The sequence below is a fragment of the Oryctolagus cuniculus genome, chromosome 5 (genome assembly GCF_051225735.1).
Source record: "Oryctolagus cuniculus isolate XC-2025 breed Fujian yellow rabbit chromosome 5, ASM5122573v1, whole genome shotgun sequence".
In the NCBI taxonomy this organism is placed as follows: Eukaryota; Metazoa; Chordata; class Mammalia; order Lagomorpha; family Leporidae; genus Oryctolagus; species Oryctolagus cuniculus.
The window spans coordinates 58,970,422-58,988,044 of NC_142871.1; the positions used below are offsets into that span (position 1 = coordinate 58,970,422).

General features: G+C 42.8%; 1 pseudogene; it reads left to right on the plus strand.

The window, feature by feature from the left end:
• The first annotated feature begins 193 nt into the window (after positions 1-193).
• On the plus strand, positions 194-7,453 carry LOC149126515 (PEST proteolytic signal-containing nuclear protein pseudogene; annotated as a pseudogene).
• The last annotated feature ends 10,170 nt before the right edge of the window (positions 7,454-17,623 follow it).

The window sequence follows — 17,623 nt, forward strand, 5'->3', positions numbered from 1 at the left end:
CAATTTAAACATTTAAAAATCTGCAATGCAGACAGTGTCTCTATTCTTAGGAGAATATTATAATACTTTGCTTGATTTTTATATATCATGGCCTCTATGCAAAAGAAGAGACAGGAGAGAGGCCTTGGTGCAGAGCCAGTGCCTTGTTGGATGCATTCCCACCATTTTAGGTATAAACACTGATGAACGTCCTATGGATGGTGAAGCAAACTGTATAAGAAGTGGTCGAGATTCAGCCACTGTACTGGTTCCTCCAAGAGAGCCTTCCCTGAGAGAGGCAACTTTGCAGCAAGAAGATGTCTGGGTGACTTTGTCTTAGGGGACAGGGATGAGCATCAAGCAGGCCTTGTAGACGACACCTTCCAAGGCCTCAGGAGGGGAGATGCCCTCCAAACAGCCAAACATGCACCCCCTCCGTGGCCCAGGGTTGTCTGTTGCTCTGTATGGCCTGTATGGACTCTCTGATGAGCAATGGGAGAATGAAGCCCGTGGATTTGTGGAAAATATCCCTCCTTCCTCCTCCTGCTCCTCTCAGCACCAAGGAAGTGACAGCAGGAAAGGAGCTGGGGTGACATGACAGCCATCCCATTCCCAAGTTCTGAGTTGCAAAAGCTAAAAGTTCATTCGCTACTGACAGAGAGGAGCAGACAAATAGTTAAGCCGCAAAATTCGAAATCCAACTGCTATAATAACTACAAGTGAGAAAAAATTTCAGAATATCTTCAGATTCCATTAAGGGAGTCAAAGACCTAAGGGTAAACAAGTTTTGACAGAACAAAACAGTAGCAGTCAATAGGAAAATAAATAATGTTAATAAATGATGTTTCATCATTGATGTCATCATTCTCTAACTCCTAGTCACCACTTCGGTAGATACAGTCTATTGTTTCTAGGTTGATGCAAACAAGACACAGCTGTGAGACAGAATCTTATGATGTTTTTATATCATGTGGTGAACTCCACACCATGGCGTTATAATATTCAACGCAAACTTGACCCATAATAGTTATGTGACACTCCCTTCCAATTCCTCCCATCCCTGTGCACTCTCAGACCTATTCCACCCCTTCTCTAAGCTACTGTCTAGTGAACAGGAAGGACCTTTGCAAATTCCTTGCACCATTGTCTTCCAGTTCAGTGGGTGGGAACAATAGAAAGGAGAAGTCAGGACAGTTCTTATATAGCTGTTGTGAGGGCAGCCCTGGAAGTGGTTAATCTCCAGGAACTCTGTCTTCCTCTGGACAGCACTGCCTCTGTGGTCCCAGCCCCCAAGGCTCTAGCAGTACTTACCTGCTCCTTCCCTTTCTCCTCCTACAGCTGGTAGGAAAATCCTGCTGTAGCTAATAATTCCTGCTAGCGTTCTTTTCTCCCTTTCTAACATCTCAGCTCACCCATCATTTCTGTGTCTAGTTCTCCTACTGGGTCCCTTTTATTGATCTACTTGGCATAAGCTGTTTTCCTGGTTGAATATTAACAAATATATGACAGTACTTCAAAGTCTCTTGGAAAATGGAATTGAAAGATAGGTTGTTTTAAATGCAAAAAAGTTTTGAAATCCATGCTATGAGTGGTCTTCAAAAAGTTCATTAAAATGAGTGTTATGAAAAATCTGCATGAATTTCCACATTTATGCACAAAATAAAGCTAAACTTGGTTAATTGTTCTACTATTCACAAACTTTTGGAAGTATCCTCATACTCTCTTAATACCATCCTTCCTCCACCACTGTGTGTAGATGATAAAACTAATGGCAATCTCCCACCACACACATACACACACACAAACACACGTATGCACGCACACACACACATACCATTTGAGATATTCCTTATACATTCATTAACCTCTAACCCAGCTGAAGGAATACACTGGTACCCAGTGTCCATCACTCTTCTTAAATTTACAAAGGAACAGCAATGGCCATTAGAATGCCAGGGAGCATCAGATCAATTTCCTTAGGGATTGAGACAAAGGGGAACAACTCTGCATATATTCAGGTAGTCAGTAAATTCTTTCAACATTCAGTCTGATCCCTAGACAATAGATGACAAAACCAGTTACATTTTGATTAGAAGTTTCGTTGGAGTTCTTTTGGAAGGTAAACTCAAAGGATGAATTTATTCATTAGTCAACAAATACTCCTCAACTGCCTAATTGTGGGTCCTAGAAATTCAGTTCTCAAGCAAGCACACAAGAATCCCTGCCTTCTTGGTGCTTATGGTCTCAAGACAGGGACACTGGAAAAATAGACAGTCATATTCCAGCACATTGTAAGAGTGTCATGAAGAGGGCCGGTGCCATGGCTCACTTGGTTAATCCTCTGCCTGCAGCGCCGGCATCCCATATGGGCGCCAGGTTCTAGTCCCAGCTGCTCCTCTTTCAGTCCAGCTCTCTGCTGTGGCCTGGGAGGGCCGGGAGGATGGCCCAAATACTTGGGCCCCTGCACCGGCATGGGAAACCAGGAGGATGCACCGGGCTCCTGGCTTCAGATCGGCATAGCTCCAGTCGTAGCGGCCATTTTGGGGGTGAACCAATGGAAAGAAGACCTTTCTCTCTCTCTCTCTCTCTATTTGTCAAATGAAAAAAAAGTGCCATGAAGGAAATCGAAGCAGGGAAAAGAGGTCCCTGGTGACAGGGGAAGGGAAAGCCCTTGTGGAAGTGGCAGGTAGTAAATTCTCACTGAGGAGAGGAGGTCAGGAGGATAGGGAAAGACATTACTAGCAGATGCAAGAACAAGGTTGAAAGCCCTGATGGGAGAATGCAGAGCAGGTGTGAGGAATTCCACCCTGGCCCCAGCAGGATGCCCTGGGAGAACCTGCCATTTACAGTGAATTCAGATTTTCTAACAGCAGGGAAATTGTATTTCAGCCATCTTTGATCCACCTACCAGTCTTCCAAAAATAAACACAGAGACACATGTACACACACAGACACACACACACTCCACAATTAGATATATATTACTTTTCTCAGTAAATTCATTTGTAAGTCTTTATAAACCTCAACATTATTTGCCTCAACTTGGCTGATGATGCTCTGAATGATAACCCCTGGACCACCTGCTTCAGGGTCACGGGGGCTTCTTGTTGAAGATGCCTCACTCTCACCTCCCTCCCAAACACAGAACTCCAGCATCAGAAGCCCTGGGCTTGAGGCGCACACACTTGGGACAGATGATCTTTCCATGTAACATTCATGCACATCAAGACAGAGAATCCCTGGGCAATCCCTCCAGGCTCCCAGGTCACAGAACTAAGCACTTTTTGCTTGGTGAAGCTGGAGCTCACCAGCAAGTATATAATAATACAGTAATTTTCAGTAATATTCAAATTCACCCTCCCCAAAAAGGTCCACTTATAAGTGAAAAGCAATCAGTTCATATTGAAATATCCAACCAAAACCAAAATTTATAATTCTGATTTCAAAGGGCTAATGTTTAAAATCTTTCTTGGAATGTTATCAGCATGACTAGCTAAACTTCTGGGTGTATTTCTCCCTCTCAACCAAGAAAGAGAAGATTTGGGCCAACTTTGTGTTCATGATTGATTGATGTGAAAGGCAGAGAGAAAGTAAGAAAGAGAGAAGGGGTGGTGGGGGAGAATAATAATCTTCCATCTACTGGTTCATTCACCAAATTACCACAATAATTAGGTCTGGGATGGGCCAGGCCAAAGCCACCAGCCAGAAATTCCATCAGGATCTCCCACATGAGTGGCAAGGGCCCAAGTACTTGGCCCATATTCTACTGTTTTCCCAGGCACATTAGCAGGGAGCTGGATCAGAAGAGGCGCCAAAGGACTCTAATGAGCACTTCAATAAGACATGGTAGCATCTCAAGCAGTGACTTAACCTGCTGTGCCATAATACCAGGCCATGGGTCAACATTCAGTCTCATATCACAAGATTTTTAACTGCTCTCTGTGTCTGTGGGGCTGCTGTTGAACTTCTGTATACCTTTTGTTAAAAAAACAAACAAACAAAAAACTCCAGTGAGTTGGGAATTTAGCCTAGCAGTTAAGAAACTGGATACAAATTCAGTGTCCCACATGAAAGTGCCTGGGTTCAATTCCCAGTTCCAGCTCCCAACTCCAACTTCCACCACTGCAGACCCTAGGAGGCAACACATGACAGCTCAGGTAATCGGGTCTCTGCCACTTACATGGGAGACCTGGATTGAATCCTTTGCTCTTGGCTTCAGCCAGCCCAGTACAGTCCCTAACCTTGCTGGCATTCTGGGGAGTGAGCCAGAGATTGGATCTCTGTGTCATTCTCTCCTTTTCTTTCTCCACTTCCCCACTGCTCCCTCAAATAATAAGTAAATAAATAATTTTTGGAAAAAAAAAGGAAACTGTGGTTTTCCCAATTTTTGGCCACACTGCCTCTACCATGCCCCTTCCCAATGTATAGCTTAGCAAAATCACAGAAAATCACTCTCTGACTGAAGCTTCTTTTAAAATTATGATATCTGATTTATCTAAAGAACCTGGTAATTTAAAAATTCTATATAATTATGATATGTTTAACTTTACAGCATAGAATTCTGTTTCATCTTGATTTTTCTCTAAGAATAAATAAAATAGGAGCAAGCAAAGCTGCCATCCGCAGCATCAGCATCCCATATGGGCGCTGGTTCATGTCCCAGCTGTTCCACTTCCCATCCAACTCCCTGTTAACAGCTTGGGAAAAGCAGCAAAAGATGGTCTGCATACTTAGGTCCCTGACCCCCATGTGGGAGACCTGGTTGAAGCTCCTGGCTCCTGGCATTGGCCTGGCCTAGTGCTGGCTGGTTGTGACCATGTGGGGAGCGAACTAGCAGATGGAAGATTGATCTCTGCATCTCTCCCTCCTTCTGTAACTCTGGCTTTCAAATAAATAAATAAATCATTTTTAAAAGAATAAATAAAGCAAATTATGAAGCATAGCAAAAAATTTTCCCAATAAGCCAAATTCACATAGATTTTTGTTTGGAGTCTTGGAGCAGGTAATTTAATTTCAAAAATAACACATTGCTTGCAGGTCTGTTAGAAATATTACACATGTCCCCAATTTCAAAATACGAATGAACACTCAAAAACAAGCATTTTTTATGTATGTTTTAATTACTATTTCTAAAATCTGATAGTAGCTTTATTATTTTTGGAACACTTTTTCACCCAAGTGATTTTAATTAATCCACACATATAACACCTTCCATATGAGGAAAAAATAAATTTGGTCTTTACATATTTTTTTTTTTTTTTACAGAGTGGACAGTGAGAGAGAGAGAGACAGAGAGAAAGGTCTTCCTTTGCCGTTGGTTCACCCTCCAATGGCCGCCATGGCCAGCGCACTGCGGCCAGCCCACCACGCTGATCCGAAGGTAGGAGCCAGGTGCTTCTCCTGGTCTCCCATGGGGTGCAGGGCCCAAGCACTTGGGCCATCCTCCACTGCACTCCCGGGCCACAGCAGAGAGCTGGCCTGGAAGAGGGGCAACCGGGACAGAATCCGGCACCCCGACCGGGACTAGAACCCGGTGTGCCGGCGCCACTAGGTGGAGGATTAGCCTATTGAGCCACAGCGCCGGCCCTGATCTTTACATGTTTTTCAAAAGAAAGCTCACTTTCTATGCCATCATACCCAAATACTTGACTCTTCTTTCTGTGAAAACAGTGTCTCATCCAACATTTTACAAAGAGCAGTGGAGTGAAGCAGGCAGGCTCCACCACACCCTGCACACATCCCTCTTACATCATCGCCCTCTTCCACTCACAGAGTGCCAAGGGAAGGCGATGTTGCCACCATTAACTTTGCCAGTCTCAACCTGTTTTGCACAAGTCTATGCCAGTCTTTAAAATATCCACTAGGTACACACTATTTCTTTCTAGAGTATTGGGAGTAACTCCTAAATTACATGGTGATGTTTAAACAGTGTATTCCAACATCCTATCCATCCAAATGCTCCATCTAAATTAAGCACTCAATATCAGAGATCTCAAAAAATAAACACCAGAAGATTCATATTTAATGATGCTTGGGGGCAGACAAGAAAGTAGCAAGTACTATTTACCTTTAATCCAATAGCAGCATAATTTCTTTCTTTCTTTCTTTCTTTCTTTCTTTCTTTCTTTCTTTGAAGAAAGGCAGAGTGAGACAGTGAGAGAGAGAGAGACAGAGAGAAAGGTCTTCCTTCCATTGGCTCACCCCTCAGATGGCCGCTACGGCTGGTGCACTGCACCAATCCGAAGCCAGGAGCCAGGGGCTTCCTCCTGGTCTCCCATGTGGGTGCAGGGCCCAAGCACTTGGTCCATCCTCCACTGCCTTGACAGGCCACAGCAGAGAGCTGGACTGGAAGAGGAGCAACTGGGGCAGAATCTGGTGCCCCGACTGGGATTAGAACCCGGGGTGCCGGTGTCACAGGCAGAGGACTAACCAAGTGAGCCACGGCGCTGGCCACGATAATTTCTTAATCTAGAAATCTTGAACTTCAGGATGCCTATGCACCACATAAACTGAGATTTGTCTGTGCTCTCTACTCTCTCTCTCTCTCATACACACACACACACGCACACACACATAAATACATGCACAGATCCCACTTCTGGCAAGATTCCTTAGGAAAGATGGAGAGAAGAGTTGAATCTTGGAACTTAACCCAATACACTAGTTATGACAGGTGCAAAGCCCTGTTTGACCACAGGGGCCCAGCCCTTTTGTAGCGGCCCTTGTCTCTATGCTGCTATGTATCATAGAAGCGTTGTTTCCATGAGCTTATTAACTCAAAGGCAGGCCTACTGTATGCCAATGATGAAGTAGAAGGGAAAGCTATTAATTGTCACGTTATGGCCAACAATTGAGGGGTCTCCAAAAATTCATAAAAATATGCATTTTGAAAAAACTATGAATATGTTTCAAAAACGTTCTGGCACAAAAATAAACTTCCATTTTCTACTAACTTCTTGAAGCACCCTCATTAAAAACAAGGCTTTCATATCAGGAGAAGGCACGGCGGGGAAAATGGCAGACTAGAAAATGGAGAAGAGAAGCCTGGTGAAGGATAAAGTTCCAGTCGCAGCGCTGAGAAGTGATCCGCTAAAGAAGCAGCCACAGACACCCCCCGACACACACACACACACATAACAAAACCTACAAAGGTCTCCAAGCTTGGATTTGCCACAGGTAGTTAGACATCAAAGCAAGCAGCAGCCAGATCCATCAAACTTGGAGCAAGTAAACCTGTTCCGACTCGTGCTCCAAAAACCCTTTCAGTAGCAGGGGCTTTAATGGAGATGACGATGGCAAACCAGAGGAAATGCCTCCAGAAGCAAAGACGAAGCTGAGGACTGGAAGGGATACACCAACACCAGCCCAACCAGATCCCTTCAGTGAAGGAAAGCATGGGATTTCTGACAACCAGAAGCTATGGGAGTGAAATAGTAAATCTCATCTTGGAAATTCCCATGACCAAGACAATTAAATAAAGTGTTTTGAAATTGGGGTGTGGGGTGGTGTGAAATTAAAGGGAATAATTTCGGGCCAGCCACTGCCTGCAGTGCCAGCATCCCATATGGGCGCCAGTTGGAGTCCTGGCTGCTCCACTTCTGATCCAGCTCTTTGCTATGGCCTGGGAAAGCAGTGGAAGATGGCCCAAGTCCTTGGGACCCTGCACCCGTGTGGGAGACCCAGAAGAAGCTCCTGGCTCCTGGCTTCAGATTGGTGCAGCTCAAGCCATTGCGGCCAGCTGGGGAGTGAACCATTGGATGGAAGACCTCTCCCTCTCCCTCTCTCTCTCTCTCTCTCTACGCCTCTCCTTCTCTCTCTGTGTAACTCTGACTTTCAAATAAATAAATAAATCTTTTTTTAAAAAAAAAAAAAAGGAACAGTTTCCTTTTTTAAAGAATGGTATAAGGCTATCTTTGGAGCCACTTTGTCCTTTTACTTTTTCTTTTTCTTTCTTTCTTTCTTATTTTTTTTTTTTTTAAGATTGAGTACACACAAACTGGCCCTGTGGTGTCGTGGGCAAAGCTGGCACCTGCAAAGCCAGAATCCCATATGGGTACCGGTTCCCATGCCCTCTGCTCTTCTTCCATTCAGGCTCCCTGTTAATGCTATTGGGAAAGCAGTAGACAATGGTCCAAGTGCTTGGGGCTCTGCACCCATGTGGAAGACCCAGATGAAGTTCCTGGCTCCTGGTTGGCCCAGTGCTGGCCGTTTGCAGTCCTCTGAGGGGTGAACCAGTAGATGGAAGATCAATCTCTCTCTCCCATCTCTTCCTCTCTCTGTAATTATTTCAAATAAATAAATTTCTAAAAAATAGATTGGTACACTAATAAAAGTTTGAAATTAGAGATAAATTATGTTTTATACACAGATTTCAGATATTTGGTCATTTTGTGATTCATGAGATGAGTTTCCAAAGGTTTCAGATAATAAAGAAATCAGAAACGGTACCTTTTAAGAATTATGTTTTTTTAGACACAACTATTAGCACATTAAGATGGAAGCAAAACTTTACTGTTTGTTTAAAACTGTGAGCAGTTGCTCTCTTAACTCTCTCATTACCTAAACTGTCAGGCTCCCAGAAACAGCCTTATAGAGAGAAGGGAGTATTGTATTGAGAAAAAAAAATGTTACTGAACTATTGACTGAAGGTAAATTTAGATAAAATTAGCAGCATTATTTTCTTTATGGGCATTTGTTTTGTTTTAAGTCATCATAAAACTAGGTATTGCATTGCTGTCAGTTAATACCAGAGCTTAGCTCTTTTTTTTTTTTTAAGATTTGTTTATTTGAAACTCAGAGTTACACTGAGAGAGGAGAGGCAGGGGAAGAGAGAGAGAGAGAGAGAGAGAGAGGTCTTCCATCCAATGGTTCACTCCCCAGTTAGCCACAGTGGCCAGAGCTGTGTCAATCCAAAGCCAGGAGTCAGGAGCTTCTTCCAGGTCTCCCACATGGGTGCAGGAGCCCAAGTTACTTGGGCCATCCTCTACTGCTTTCCCAGGCCATAGCAGAGAACTGGATTGGAAGAAAGAACAGCCAGGACTCAAACCGACACCCATATGCGATGCTGGCACTGCAAGCAGCAGTTTTACCAGCTACACCAAAGCGCTGGCCCCAGGGCTTAGCTCTTTTTTTTTCTTTTTTATTTGTCAGGCAGAGTTAGACAGTGAGAGAGAGACAGAGAGAGACAGAGAGACAGAGAGAAAGGTCTTCCTTCCGTTGGTTCACCCCCAAAATGGCCGCTACAGCCGGAGCTACGCTGATCCGAAGCCAGGAGCCAGGTGCCTCCTCCTGGTCTCCCATGCGGGTGCAAGGGCCCAAACACCTGGGCCATCCTCCACTGCCTTCCCAGGCCACGGCAGAGAGCTGGACTGGAAGAGGAACAACCAGGACCAGAACCCGGCGCCCATATGGGATGCTGGCGCCACAGGTGGAGGATTAACCAAGTGAGCCCAGCGCTGGCCCTGGCCTTAGCTCTTAAAAAAAATTAACTGGGGGCTGACACTGTGGCTCAGTGGGTTAATGCCCTGGCCTGAAGCACCGGCATCCCATATGGGCGCTGGTTCTAGTCCTGGCTGCTCCTCTTCCAATCCAGCTCTGCAATGGCCTGGGATAACAGGAGAAGATAGCCCAAGTCTTTGGGCCCTGCACCCACATGGGAGACCTGGAAGAAGCTCCTGGCTCTTGGCTTCGGATCGGCGCAATTCCGGCCGTTTGTGGCCAACTGGGGAGTGAACCATCGAATGGAAGACCTCTCTCTCTCTCTCTCTCTGCCTCTCCTCTCTCTGTGTAACTCTGACTTTCAAGTAAATAAATAAATATTTTTAAAAAATTAACTTTCTATGTAAACTATCAAATGTTTGAAACAACCTACTTCACCTTAATGGGTCTTGTTTACTTTATTAGTCTTCAAAGATCAACCATTTGCTACCAAACTAAATCAGTATTTTGAATGTGCTTCCCTTGGTTTTTGGTTATTAGCTGATTCCTGTATGCATTTCCACCAGAACTTGAGGCAAATCAGAAGAATGTTGTTTCTTTTAAAATGCATACCAGCACCAAAAATTTAAATGTATGCATTGCTTAAGTATTTTGCTGCTTTTTATTTTTAAAAGAAATAAACACCAAAAAAATTAATGTTGTATATATGTAAAGATAGAAAATGAAAAAAAATGTGCTTTCTGTAACTTTGTCTGCTCATTTAAGTTACTGACTTGTAAAATCATATTTGAATTAAACTCACTACTGTATTTCTCATTAGTACAATTATATAATTTAGTTTAAGAATGTACATATTGGCCAGTGGCCTCTCCAAAGCACATTTTAGGAATTGAAATAGAGAGAAAATATATCTTCAAACATATTTGATGGAGTCTTTCACCACATATACTCTGTTAGATTTATGTGTTGTAGAGTGTTGTTTTGTATTTTTGTATTGTATATGACCTTTTTCTTAATGTGACATCTTTTAAAACATAGTCACAAATTAAAAAAAATAGCACAACGGTTTCTATGAGAACTCCTCTGATGCAGACTTTTATTGATGGTCACCACTCCAAGAGCTCTTCTAAGCAGCCTGTGGATATTCCTAACACATAGTTTACTTACACTGAAGTTTAGAATAAGCCCCAAGTAAGATGATGGAAATTTACATAGAACTACCAGTCCGTACATGATTTTAATATATCCAGATACATTAATTTCACCTACTCTGATGTAGGCCAAGCATTCGTTTTTGTCCACTTAACTGTTGCTCAAATGACATCCCTCTCCTAGACATTCATTTCTTGACTCAAATGAAAATACCTGACCTAAGGACAACATGAGAAAGAGATGGCTGAGATGAATGTCTTTAACACAACATCAATAAAATTTCTCAAAAACTCAAGCAAGTATATATCAGGAGATAAGAGAGCGTATTGTTCCACGCAAATCTCCACAAAGAGAGTTAGGGAGGAGCAAACTTGAATGTGGGAGAGCTGAGATTGTTTATACTCATTTCCAAGGAAACACAACAGAACTTTTGTCAATAAAATTTTAGGGTAACAATATCATTCATTCAGTTTCTTATCTTTTCCTCAAGTAAAATTTCACTTGTTTAATACAATTCTCTCTCCATAATCAGAGTGCACTTCATGTCATTTTGTTTAACATTATTATGAAACGTGGGGTGGTGGATGGGGCCACCACCTGCCACATCAACATCCCATTTGGGCATCTGGTCAAGTCCCACTGCTCCACTTCCAATCCGGCTCCCTGCTAATATACCTGGGAAAGCAGTGGAAGATGGCCCAAATACTTGGGCCCCTGCACCCATATGGGAGATCTGGATTGAGTTCCAGACACCTAGCTTCAGCCTGGACATTTGGGGGTGAACCAGCAGATGGAAGATCTCTCTCTCTCTCTCTCTCTCTCTCTCTCTGTATGTGTCTCAATCTGTATCTCCCTATGTATAGCTCTATCTTTCAAATAAATGAATAAAACTTTAAAATATTATTATTGTAACCAAGGCTCCTGTACAAAGCCATTATTTGTGAATAATTGACTGTGTCACTACTTACTCCCTTTTATAAGGCCCATCTGCTTTTTCTCTCTTAGTACTACCCCAGAAATTCTGAACATGTTAGTCCTTATCAACTAAGATGTTCCCAACCTACCTTGCTTTTCCTGCCTCAAGTTTAGCAGTAGGTTCCCTCCAAAGACAGCTGGCTAATTTTTGGAAAAGAGGGTACAATGTCCTGAAATTTAGATCTTTGTTTGCATTTTCTATCCTTGCACGCTAGCATTGCCAACAAACTGCCTGATGTTAGAAGCTATGCAGGTAATTTCAGAAACAGGAGTAGACTTTCAAAGTCGGTACTTCAGTGATGTCTATGAAGGAACTGGTATTCACTAGTATTTCTATAACAGGCACATGTGTTGATCTCTACAGCATTTTGTCATCACAGCTCTCCTGGGTGGTTAAAATTAAAAAAAAAAAAAGGGGGCTGGTGTTGTGACACAGTGGGTTAAGCTGCTGCCTACAAACTGCATCAAGACTCAACTGCTCCTCTTCCCATCCAGCTTCCTGCTACTGGCTTGGGAAAAGCAGTAGAAGATGGCCCAAATATGGCTCCTACACCCATGTGGGAGACCTGGAAGAGGCTCCTGGCTCCTGGCTTCAGCCTGGCTTCAGCCTGGCTCAGCCCTGGCTGCTCCAACCATTTGGGAAATGAACCAGTGGATGGAAAATCCCTCTTTCTCTCTCTCTCTCTCTGTCTTTTCCCTCTTTTGCTGTAACTCTGCCTTCCAAATAAATAAAGAAATAAATCTTTTTTAAAAACTCCAAAAAGTAAATTGTTCCCCCAAAATGACAAAATCCCATTACATGTCTAAATTGGTGAAAAGTCAAATTCATGTCCCCTTTTGTTTTTGTTTTTGTTTTTTTCTTCATTATCAAAAATAACATAGAAAACTTTGTTAATACACTCTGGCAAAATATCTGTGATAAAAAACAACCCAGTGGGGCCAGCACAGTGGCCCAGCAGGTTAAAACCACAGCCTGCAGAGCCAGCATCCCATATAGGCCCAGGGTTAGAATCCAGGCTGCTCCACTTCCAATCCATCTCCCTGCTAATGCTCCTGGTAAAGCAGCAGAAGATGGCCTAAGTGTTTGGGTCCCCACATCCATGTGGGAGACCTGAAAGAAGCTGCCAGCTACTGGCTTCGGCCTAGCCCAGTCCGGGCTGTTGTTGCCATTTAGGAGTGAATAAGCAGATGGAAGATCTCTCTCTCTCTCTCTCTCTCTCTCTCTCTCTCTCTCTCTCTCTCTCCGTGTGTGTGTGTGTGTGTGTGTGTGTCCTTCTTTCTATAACTCTGCCTTTCAAATAAATAAATCAATCTTGGAAAAATAAAAAGAAATGAAACCTTTAAAAAAGAAAAGTAAGGTGAAAGTGCATTAGTATCACTGTTCTTGCTAGCACTGGCCTTTGGGATATAATATGAATTCTGTACCAAGTGACCAGTGTATGGAGGGGTCCTGTTTTTCCTCCATTTTTTGTCTTTGCCCTAAATGCAAAAGTGGATGGCAGCTTTCTTATGCCTACCACCTGTATTCCATACTAGTTATGAATGTAGTATTGCCACATATTTCATCCATTAAGTTACAGACAAGCCCTTTTCTTTTCCTTTTAAAAGAATACATTTTATTAAGATTTGTTTATTTTGTTCGAAAGGGAATTACAGTGAGAGGAGAGAGAGAGAGATCTTCCATCTGTTGATTCACTCCCCAAATGACCGCAGAAGCCACAGCTGGACCAAGCTGAAGCCAGGAGCCAGGAGCTTCCTCCAGGTCTCCCATGTGGGTGCATGGGCCCAGGGGCCCAAGCACTTGGGCCATCTCCTGCTGCTTTCCCAGCGGCATTAGCAGAAAGCTGGATCGGAAGTGGAGCACCTATCACCCATATGGGGTGCCGGCATCACAGGCGGCAGCTTCACCTATACCACAGTGCCGATCCCAAAGAATACCATTTTTTCTTAATTAAGATGTTTCAATTGGTTTCTGTTACTTCAGGATCTTCATGTTTAAAAGATGTCCTCAGTTATTAGCTGTTCTAAAGTAGAACATCTTCAGTGTTTTAATCAAGCAAGGTCATGCCCGAAAAAGCAGCTCCTTTTAACAAGAGCCTGCAGGAGTCAGAATTCATCGGCACATTTTCAGTGGAGTAAATTGAAACCTTTGATCAAAGACCATTCCCAAACAGTAGACAAGTCAAAGGCAAAAAGAGGTTTGCACCTGCTGTGCTCCTAACTGAAGTCCTAAAAAGCTTTCTTTATGGACTTTGCTTAGAATCATTTCCCTTTATTTTTCTGGCTCTTCTGAGGGAATCCAGCACAGGCCCAACAGGAACATGAACCTGAGTGCTCATAAAACCTTCTGGATGCTTTGTCTTTGGGATTCAAAGCCCTGGCAACTCAACAGCACCACAACAGCTGTCAGCATAAACCAACTCACCTTGGGTTCGTGAAGTTGGTCGGTGCCCATGAGGTCTGTGCCCAGGACTCCCATCTGGAACAACATTCAAATCACCGTATAAAGCAGAGGCTTACTGCGACCAGTGAGCAGTGAATCTCTTTCACTGACTGGTGAATGACAGTAGGGGAGATGAGCTGTGGGGCACTGCCTCCTTCTGATCCCACCATACCATGTCTGATGTCGAATCTTCCTACTTCTCTGGAAAAGCGAGGGTGTAACAGCTTATTCACAGTAAGAATGTCAGCTGAGCAGAGAACTGATCCTGCTATCAACTCCTGAAATATTGTCTTCAGTGGTTTCTTCTTTTATTTTGTTGACTTGTATCCCCTCCATCCTGTACAGCCCAGTGTCTGCCCCTCTCCACAGGCTGCCAATCTGAACTCTTTAATATTAGCAACTTCAACTTGCCTCCAATACATATGTTTATGTCTATGTGTGCATATATATTTAATTGACATTAATAGTGTTAGACTCGGCCGGCGCCGCGGCTCACTAAGCTAATCCTCCACCTAGCGGCGCTGGCACACCGGTTCTAGTCCCAGTTGCCCCTCTTCCAGGCCAGCTCTCTGCTGTGGCCAGGGAGTGCAGTGGAGGATGGCCCAAGTCCTTGGGCCCTGCACCCCATGGGAGACCAGGATAAGTACCTGGCTTCTGCCATCGGCAGCGGCAGCATGGTGCGCCGGCCGCAGCGCGCCAACCGCGGCGGCCATTGGAGGGTGAACCAACAGCAAAGGAAGACCTTTCTCTCTATCTCTCTCTCTCACTGTCCACTCTGCCTGTCAAAAAATTTAAAAAAAAAATAGTGTTAGACTCAAAAATCATGTTTCAGCAATCTAGCTGTGCAGCTGAATGTATACCTTGGCTGTCCTTCATAACTCTTGTACATAATCATTTGCTGGTTATCACAAATAACGTGATAAACATTCTCTTAAATCTCGCCTACTGCACTTGGTGTTTTTGCACAGCTCAGGTGGTAGTTTCACTAAACTCAGCTTTATAGCTTTACAAAGTGACTGTACTAGTCTGCATCCCCACCCGCAGTGCTTGAGAGTTACCTCCCCACAGTCTCACCCCCTCACCAGCACCTGATAGACCACTTTATTTTTTTGGGGTGGGGGGCGGTAAGGTGGGGGAGGTGAGGCAAGAGACATAGAAAAAGAGAGTCAGATACTGAGCTCTCATCTTCTACTGAATTACTCCCCAAATGCCCACAGCAGCTGGGTCACAGGCGGGAACCAGGAACTCACTCCAGGTCTGCCATATGGGTGGCAGTTCTGGGGGTCAGCACTGCCGCCTCCCAGGGTCTGTCTTAGTAGGAGGCTATGACCAGAAGCAGAGAGGGAAGCTAAACCTAGGCACTCTGATGTGGAATTCAGGGGTCTTAACTGTAGACCAGATACTCATCTCAAACCCTCTGGTTTTTGCATTTCAGCCGTAAGTAACTCAAAGTTTCACTTTGTATGTTGTTGATTGCTGTGAAATTAAGTATCTCATTTCTATATGTTATAGTAATTATGCTATGCCTTAATCATAATCCTTCCCATTTTCGGTTGTGCTTATCTTCTTATTTATAAAAATTTATTTTGTTATTTCAAATATTAATTTTTATTGGTACTAAGTATTTTCTAGAACTTCTTTTGAACTATCATTTGTGCCTAAATTTCATCAATGTATCCTTCATTGTCCTTTTCTGAGCACTAACTGGAAAACTAAAATGCAGATCTGCTCAGATTCTATTGCAGTGGCCAGGTAACAACAGTCTGGATATAATCAAATGAGTAATTTTTCCCTTTGTAATTTATGCTTGAAAGATTTATTTTAAATATTTCTATATCACAAAGAATCTCCCTGTATTTTCTTCTATTCTTTTTAGTTTTACCTTTCATACTTAATTTTTTAATCTAACTTAATTTTCCTGCCTAGTCTATGCTTATATTCATAAAATTTCTACCTATTTTGTACTTATTCCTATAGTTTATATCCTATCTTTGTCTTCCAGTTCTACTTAAATAATTCACTTATTTTCCAAGGTCAAATACCAAGTTTATTAATATGTGTGTTTTAGTTTCTATTGCTTTGAAGAAGGTTTTGCATTGGATAAGATTTTTCCCCTTACTACTACTCTTTTTCTAAATTAGTTTACCTATTGTTTAAAAACTATATAAATTTGAGACTAAGAGAGATGCATACACAAAACAAATTCATTTTAATTTAATTATCTTTGAATATTTAAATATTAATTTAATTACCTTTGAATATTTAAACTATTAAGTTATCCTATGGATGAACATAAGTTAACTCCAGTTTTTTTTGAAGTTTCTTTAATATACCTTACTCATAAGGGTATGATACCTTTAAGTTAATTGATAGATATGCTATAAGTTTTGTTATTGAGGACATTTGGATTAATATTCAAAAACATTTTAAACCACTTTTTCCTCTTGCCTTTGCCATAGACACATGGAAGCAAAAATGTTCAACTTCTGGACTCTACCACACTGTGGAGACCTACCCATCTCTGGCCAAAGAGAGTCTCTAGGGAAGTGTTTGCTTCTCCCACCCACCTGCTCAAGGGCACAGCCTCTGCCTGTGCCCAGCATCCTGTATGGCATTGGTTCGTGTCCCGGATGCTCCTCTTCAATCCAGCTCTCCAGGTATGGGCTTTGAGCAGGGGAGTTGGGAGAAGAGGACAAGGAACCAAACCAAAATCCACCTGATGTGAAAGTCCTCTTTTAATGACCTCGATAACTTTACTTAAGACACTGGTACCATAACAATGCACTCAGCAAAACTCCAAAATGGATTTTTTTTTTTTATCAACCCAGTTTCTTTATAAAAGAGTCTCAAGGGAAAGAAGAGAAACTTCGTAGATGTATCAGCCAATGGCAATATTCGAACCATATTTGGATTTCAATTTGAACATGCACACTGGAAAAACAACGTGTGAGGGGCCGGCTCTGTGGCGCAGCGGGTTAAAACCCTGGCCTGAAGTGCTGGCATCCCATATGGGTGCCAGATCTAGTTCTGGCTGCTCCTCTTCCAATCCCGTTCTCTTCTATGGACTGAGAAAGCAGTAGAAGGTGGCCCAAGTCCTTGGGCCCCTGCACCCATGTGGGAGACCCGGAAGAAGCCCCTGGCTCCTGGCTCCTAGCTTTGGGTCGGCTCAGCTCCAGCCATTGTGGCCATCTGGGGAGTGAACCAGCGGATGGAAGACCTCTCTCTCTGTCTCTACCTCTCTCTGTAACTCTGTCTTTCAAATAGATAAAATAAATATTTTAAAAAAGAAAAACAATGTGTGAAACCATCAAGGAAATGTGAAAACTGGCTATTTAACATCACTAAGGAACTTTTCTTTAAGGTGAGATGGTGTTATAGTCATTCCTAAGGACTCTTCTCTGATTATTTTACATTGTTGATATTTTTTTAATTACTTCTGTCTATTCAAGGATCAGTTTTTTGTTTGGTAATCTTGAGTCTTCTTTTCCAAGATATTAACCTTTCTCAAAAATATCTGGTGACTTTTGGTTTTCTGTTCATCTTACAAAGAACTGAACAAACTGATAACTACAGGGCTACGATATGAATTTCCTCTGCTATTGGCACATTTGTTTATTCCATTGTTAGAAAGCAGAG